Below are 8,708 nucleotides of genomic sequence, written 5' to 3' on the forward strand. Positions count from 1 at the left end.
AGAAAAGATTAATTAAGTTGTTTCCATTGAACAAACTTCAGCACAAATCTTTATTAAAAGATCTCAGAATCTACGTGAAATGCTTATACTTTGTACATTTGTAAAGGGGTATTTTAATACTTTTACTTGAGTTTTTTTTTTTTGCTCTGGTATCTGTACTTTTACTTAAATAACAAAATTGACTACACCTTCTACCATAAGTATTGCATAAATTAAAATAGTTAACTTTATATCACTCTCAAGCTACAATAAAATGGTCAAATCAGTCTCTAGATCCTTAGAAGAAAAAAAATTTAATTAAATAAAGTAAAAATAGCTACATTCAGTCATCAATTGAACTGTGTAACAATCAACTCCATAATGACAAGACAAAATGTTTAAAAGTACATTATCTAACTTTTCAGGTAAGGTTCCACCACCTGCTCTTCTCCATGGAATTCTTGCTTTGCCCACTGTAGAGCATTAAACTTCTGCATGGAGATAAGCTAATGACACCACCAAGCCATATTACACATCAGATCTGCAGAAAGGCAAGTCCATTCACAGTAAAAATGCCATATTTTTCAAGGTGAGCAATAAACATCTGCAGCTGATTAGGTTTAATGCCATACTGTGGGAAAAAAACTTCTCTTAGGATTAGCTAAAGCTCTGCCATGAGTCAATTTTTATGTGCAGTACACCCACACCCACACCCGTATTTTTGTCCAGTTGACACGTTTTTACTTTTGGTTTTAGCTGTGGATCAGACCTGGATGACTAAAGGATTACACAGACACACCCATGTCCTTCCGCTAAAGTCATAATAGTCCATTGATATTTAAACTTATATGACATAATACTAAACTACACAATGTTCAGTTTATTAGAGAAAGGAGTGGCACTATTGGACTAGATTATGTAATCGTGGTGGACCAGAGTTAATCATTGACTTTTGCGATTGCCCAAAGTGTCTAATTTCACATGCTCATAGTGGTGAAATGCTTTGGTAAAACATTAAACGATTAAAACCTGAAGAAACAAATAGCTTAGTCACAATGAAGTCAGTATAAAAACATGCATTGTGGTTGTGGGTAAATTCAGTTAAAGATTTTGAATCATGCAAACTATGCTGCTCCACAAACCCACTAAAATGTGGATTACCGTAATGTGGACTATAGACGGGATTTGTGATTATCTTATCTAAATTTTGACAATTGTGACCCATAGAAAGAAAAAAATAAAAATAAATCTGGGTCATTTTTTTAGAGCATTGACTTGCAGCCAAAAATCTACTCGGTAAAGAATAATTACGATGGCTTTTAATTTCCTTGGCAAGTTTTGGCAAGCGATAGAACCCAGATGAAAAGAGCCATGTGTGTGCTGTCTGGGGAACAAAGGTTGAGGAAGGCTAATCATTTTCAACTCGTCAGGTCAAAAAATAAGAGTACATTTACTCTTGTCCTACTTTGGCCCTGGTTTAGTCCTGGTTTAGTCTTGGCCTATTTCTAAGCTATTTCTAGTCTCAAATATCAATTTTCTGTGCAAGTGTTAACACACCCTGAGACTATATTCAATAAAATGAGGGCTAAGCAGGTCCCTAAACCCAGAACTTAACCAGGACTAAACTAAGAATAGAACAGTACCAAACCAAGTCTACATCAAGGCTAAACCAGATGATCAAACCAGGACAAAACCAGGACCAAGTGTGAATCTAAACAAAGGGTCTCAAATGGTTCAGTATTGTTTTTAGGAGGAAGGGCATCTGAGATAAAAAAAATCTAGCCCAAACTAATATGCAAGTCGCTAGAGATTAAAAGGTGGAAAATTTGAAAAGTCTTAAAAATGTTACCGTTTTGGGTTAAGCCTTTGATCAGATGAGTTATTACATGTGCACTTTAAGTACAGTTTAAGGGCGTGTGCCACTTATTTGTTAAGTCTACAACTAAAAAAAGTAAAGCGCTAAAATCCTTTCCACATTATAAAAGATTGTCAAATATTGCACAATGCTACATCTCGGTCACCGTTAATAGGTCCAAGATTTGTTCCGAGTTTCCAGGAGGTGCGGCAGACAGAAGGGGAAAAGCCCACAGTTAAACATGTTGGGTTGGCTGTGCTTCAGCTCAGAGTTATGTTGCCTTCCATGACCCATTCAGGGCCGCTGCCTCAATCCTCCCCAAAAAGTAGGTCAACATACAGCATGCACCAACTGTGAAGCAGACTGCGCACATACTCCTGACCTAATATTATCCGATTCAGTTTCAATTGGAAATGCATTGATTTGATTACGTCTGACCACAAAGTACTGTCCTGTCAGATACTTTTTGAATTCCCTGCCTTACTTTTCTGAAGCTCTTGCTCGAGGACTTTTAAAACAAAGTCAGCAGAGACTTTTTGTGAAATGTTTTGGCTGCTTCTGCTGATACCTCCACAGATGTGTCTCCTGGCACACGACTGAAAAGGTCTCTGAAAATATTCCTGATCAGATGGCCCTTTTCAAAAAAAAACAAAACAAACATATATCAAGTTATTTGATATATGTTTAATAATTAAAGAGACAATGCAGGAAAGCAGAGAGGAAATGGGAAAAGGATCATTTTGTGTCTCTAGAAAACTTGCTGGCCATCAAAAGCTGTAAAAGATGCACGAGATACATATTTATATACTCTGATAAATCACAATAGCCATGATTCAAGGTTACATATGGGCCCTCCTACAAATCAACTGATGACTGCACTACAAAATGTGAACTGTTCCTAGCTCATTTCACAAATAAAGTAGAGATAAGGCATAATATCACCCACCTATGGACAACATAGATATTTTATATAAGACCACCTACAAATTGCACAGTTTTGACCAAATAACTAAACCCAAGTTACAAAAACTCATTGTTCGTGTAAGTTCCTCTAGCTGTCAGTTAGACATTATGCCTCCAATGTTTCTAAAAGTCATTTTCCCTACAACCAGTCCTCATTTCTTCTCCATTGTGATCTGCTCCTTATTTGCTGGTCAATTCCTTGAATCTTTCAAACATGCAGTACGATCACTTCTTAAAAAGCCAACACTTGACCCCATGCATTTAAATGACTTTAAGCTTATCTCAAACTTTCCATTTATCTCAAAATTCCCAGAAAAATCTGTTAACTAATTGCTCACATGAATAATAACCACATTTTCTTTAAAAAATCAATCTGGTTTCTGTGGCAACCTTAGTACAGAGATAGCACTTACTAAATTAACGAATTATCTGCTTTTGGCAGCAGACAGTAGGGCAAGTGGATCTTAGTTCAGCCTTTGATACTGTAGACCATAAGACTCTGTTAGAGACACAGCACTCGCATGGCTCTCATCTTTTTTTTATCAAAACGGTCTTTTTTAGTTATAATGAGACAATTTTCATCATTTTTAGCTCTTCTTTCCTTTGACATTCCACAAGGTTCAATTCTCAGTCCAATTTTGTTCAAAATTGACATGCTACTTCCACTTTACTTCCAATTGGTCATATTTTTGGAAAACATAATATTAATTTCCATTGTAAAGCAGATAACACACAACTATACTTACCTCTGGCCAATAATGATCCCAATGCTTTTTCACGTTTTCAATGATATAAATAACTGTATGTCATAATTCTCAATTCTCAATTCTCAGAATTACTCAAAGCAGATGAGAAATCTTGCTATTTAGGTCAACAAATACCATTTCGAAAACCATCTTGGGAATTTATCCTCCCTTGTAAAACAAACTGCCCACAACCTGGGTCTGATCATCAACACAAGCTTCACTAATGAGTCTCAAATTATAAAAAATAAAACTTGCCATTTTGGTGTGATGATGTACAGTGCAGCCCTGTAATGTTACACAGAAGTGCATAAAAAGTAGTATCTCCATGAAGACAAGCAGATAACTCCACCCACCAAATATTTTTGGCAATAAAAACACCTGTAATTTAATGAAAGGTGAAACCTTCAGACAAAGCCATAGCATTTTCATGAGCGTAACAGTACTGTAAAAACACCGTGATGGACACAGTAACAAAAAGTGTAATATGGTAATAACACATCATTATTCTACAGTTTTTCATGGTCAAAGTAGTAATCCTAACCCAAACTCACAGTTAAAGACTCTAAATTACCCGAAATTACCTATTGCCAAGAAAGGTTTGGTTAAAATTTCTTAGCATTAATTATAGAAACAGTGCTTGCTGTAAAATGCATTTACCATTTTACAAGTCCTATTTTGTTTCCCCACTGTCAAATAACAGCAAAACAAGTGAAATGATCAAAACTTAGTCAAATCCCACCCAAATAAGGATTAATATTCTACAGGCCACATATAGGACATTTTCCAACTTCCCTCCCTGTATCTAAGAATCACATAAGACTCTTGTAATAACATGGACGCACTGAGAGGCACAAAGCACAAAAATATAGGCCAAAGAAAGTTGCGCTCAACAGAAAGTAGGGCACCAGGACTAACTATGGGCGTGTGCATGTGATGAATCAGCTCAGCGTTATGCAATGCTAAACCACACAGCTCAGATTACCATATCTCATCTCCTCATGTTGCAGGAAGTTGTCTGTTGGCATGGCTTTTGTTTGTGTCTCAAGAGGTACACACAGACAGAGCAGTGTTTATGGACCAGTCACACTCGTTTACACGTGAGGTACAGGAGATTGAAAAGACAATATAAAGAATACAATGTACAAAGAGAATATTCCTTCTAAGGTGCTTTCTCATAGGGGTTCACCACCTGCTAGTCTCCGTGAAGATGTCATTGCTTTGCCTGGAATGTTCAACAATACGTCATTAAACATCATGCATTTATTTTGTTACATGTGTTTTTGTTGTTTAAAAATGTTATGAACAACAAGAATTTTTACTGTAAGCAAGGATGCCTCTCCGCAGATCTGACCTGTAACATGGCCTGGTGGCATCCTCTCCTTGTCTCCATGGAGATAAATAAGGTTAATAGCAATAGCATTTACTTTTCTTTACAAAATCCAGACAAGCAGGTGGCATATTATTATTATTATTATTATTATTATTATTATTATTATTATTATTATTATTATTATTATTATTATTATTATTATTATTACTATCATCATCATCATTATTATTATTATTATCATCATCATTATTATTGTTACTGAAAAGATTATCTACCTTATCCCATAGAAAATAACACACCTAAGAAAAATACTATCAAGTTTATAATCCATAAATGGGCATTGGGCCTCAAAGCCGAGAGTTTGTGCCAAACCTTTTTGTTTGTACTTGCCTTCAAATCTAACAGTATTCACTCCGCTTCAGTGCTGAGCAAAAGCACAGATGAAACTTCCTCCCTGAATATTTCATGATTAATAAAAAACATGGCCTGTTTGAAGGAAGCTCTTAAATACTTGTGGAGTCTTGTCTTTGTGCTCAAATCAAATTCACTGTTCTGTAGATTCAGTTTACACAGTGGAAAATTCTCGCTTCTTCCATTGGCCTGAGATGTGAGGTGAAGAGGCCAAACAAGTAATACAAGTTCACTATGCACAGTATTTATGTTTGTGAAAAAAGCTATTTTAGCGCGACTGTAAACATATCCTAATAATATACTTTATCACAGTTAAAACATCCGTGTTGTGACAAAAACACTGGCAAACACTGTTGTTGTGTCCTTTGGCAAGACACACAAGAGTTTCATCCAGCTGTTTATTTCCTGCAGCTTATGTCTTTTTAACAATATTGTAGATTAGAATGTTGTTTTTTTTTTGTGTTTTATTGTCTATATTTACTTCAACAATACATCAAACTTCAAAATGTGTTATCGTGACAGGCCTGTGTGGAGTGAATGAATAATGCACTGTAAAGCAAAGGGGCGTATTGAAAAATGCTATAGAAATCAAATAATGAATTAATTAATCAACAAAGTAATCAATTAATTAGTCAGTTAAAATTAATGAATTAATTAATAATGGGAAGACTTGTTAAAAATAACCCAACAACCCATGTTTTCTGTCACTATTGTCATGTTTCAAATTTAAATGAAGATTGATGTATTGTTCCTAATTTCATCACGTCGGCTGTACTAAAAAGGAGCCTATAATCATTGTTTATATTGTTATGGAGACAAAAGCCAGATAAAAATAAAAAGCACTTTAAATGTATTATCTTTATTTATTATTTATTATCTTTTTTTTTTTTTTTTTAATGGAGTATAAGCTCACATTAAATTTAAACCACTCACTGTGTGTTGTGGTTTTGATAATCACTATTATCAATGAATCAGTTGAACTTGACGTCTCTGGCTGTAAAATGATTAAACAACAAGACGAATACTGCAGAATAGGTGTTGCTCATGTCTTTACTGTGTGGGGTTATGTAGACAAACAACATGTGTGCTCTGAGGTAACCAGCTCCCCTCTGCGGCGCCTGTGTAGTTATTATTAAGTGGATTAACCTCTTTAGATTAGTCTCAGCTATTTCTCCATCTGTCTGCAGGCCACTGTACTCGGCACCCAGCACAAGGAAACACAAGAGACCTTAAACATGTTTATAGGAGTCTGACCCAGTGACCTGGTGAGGGGCGTGAGCCAAACCGCCGCTCACATGAGGCAGTACAGTAAACCCTGATTAGAGCTGATTTGTGTGAAGGGACAGCAGCTGCTACTGTACATGGGACGCAACAGCACGCGACCTCTTTACCCACTCAGCAAGTTAGGGAGTAATGCACGTTCAAATATGTTAGTATAGGTGCAACTATTGTGAATAAAAAGGCTTAAAGTAGAAAGTATAGGGTCCGCCACCTGCTTATATATATGCTTTGCCTTGTAATGTTCCACAGTATGGCATTTATTACACCTATCTCCATAAAAGCAAGTTAGGGAGTGGAGTAATGCATCTTCAAATATGTTAGTTTAGGTGCAAATATTGTGAATAAAAAGGCTTAAAGTAGAAAGTATAGGGTCCACCACCTGCTTATATATATGCTTTGCCTTGTAATGTTCCACAGTATGGCATTTATTATACCTATCTCCATAAAAGCAAGTTAGACAATGAAGTAATGCACATTCAAATATCCTAGTTTAGGTAGAAATACTGTAAATAAAAAGGCTTAAAGTAGCACTATGTAACTTTTCTAGTAGAGCGCCACCAGCTAAAAAAACTGAGGTAGGGATGAACTGTTGAATGAAATGCTTCTGTTTCATAGTGTAAAGTCAAAAATCATCATTGGTTTATATATAGTTGTTTTTTTTGTCTTATTTGGCATTAAAACAAGTAAATTCACAAATGTCAGTCCTACATAGAAGCTGGTTAACTTCTGAAAACACTGCAGCAGGCTACTCCTCTCATCTCCTTGGAGTAATTCTAATTAAATAATCTCAGCCTGTTACAGTCACAGGAGAAGCTCTTTAATAACAAACCTACAGTGCTGCCCCCGTGTGGCTATTTATAAATGCCATAAATCAAGTAGAGTCAGTGAGGGAGTTTTTAGGTCAGAACTGTAAGAACCACACCCAGAGGAAGAGTCTCCTATAAGTTTAATACCACACACTTAGGTTTTTTACGACTGCTTTATGTCTGGCTCAAACAAAAAGTGTAACAATTTGGATGGACAATATAGGACACTATGGTAATATTGATATCAGCAAATAATGTGTTAATAATAGTGTTTTCTCACACACTGGTAAACATCATAACAGAACATCACAGCAGTATAGAAATTCATAATCCGAGTTAGATACATTTTGTAATTATATTTATAAAAGAAGTGAAAGGTTGTGAACTTTACTACAGTAACAAGAACAGCAATATGTGAGCTTTGCCATGGTCTGTATTAGGGGAGAGATAAGTTAAATGTTTTGACTTGTTGATCATCAGTGGTGGAAAAAGTAGTCAATTTTGTTATTTAAGTAAAAGTACAGATACAGGAGCAAAGAAATACTCAAGTAAAAGTAAGTATCACATGCAGAAATCCACGCAAGGAAAAGTATTTGTTCAGTATCTGTTTAAAAATGTACTTAAAGAGTAAAAAGTTAAAGTATTTCATGAATATTTTGAGATTTAATAAAGCTTCCAAATGTAGTGATTTTGGTAAAGATCTGTGCTGAATTTTGAACAGAAACAACTGAACCAATTGTTTTTTTTTTCTAGCTTTTATTTATATGTTTGCACATGTTAAAAATAAACCTCTGACTTTTCAGCAGGTCTCAAACAAAAAAACAAAAACAAAAACTTTACTTTTCAGTCCTGTTTAAAACTGTAGTTGAGTAGGAAGTACATATACTGCTCTTAAATGTAGTTAAGTAAAGTATAGATACCTAAAATTTGTACTTTGTATTTGTACTTCTTTTACTTTGTTATATTTCACCACTGTCCATCATTGAGCAACTGAACAATAACTGGTCTATGTACTTTTTCTCTCAGCGAGGTTTTATGACTCAGACAGAGCAACAATTTGATTAAAGCGGCAAAGGAACTACTTCATTTATTTTTGTAATGCACAACAATCTGCAAATCAATCAAAAGAATAATTGCTGGATTCATCAGTTTAATGCGTTAGTTGCAGACCTACATTATCTCTATTAATGGGGAGAACAGCAAGACAAATATTAGTGTTGCTGATCATATCCATATCGGACCAGCCCGAGCCTGTCTGTTTGGTTCATGTGAGGGGAGTGTCCTGATGAGTCCCTTTGCAGAGAGACGCCTGCACTGATGTCATTACAGCAGAGTGA

The sequence above is a fragment of the Periophthalmus magnuspinnatus genome, chromosome 1 (assembly GCF_009829125.3).
Source record: "Periophthalmus magnuspinnatus isolate fPerMag1 chromosome 1, fPerMag1.2.pri, whole genome shotgun sequence".
Taxonomy (NCBI): domain Eukaryota; kingdom Metazoa; phylum Chordata; class Actinopteri; order Gobiiformes; family Gobiidae; genus Periophthalmus; species Periophthalmus magnuspinnatus.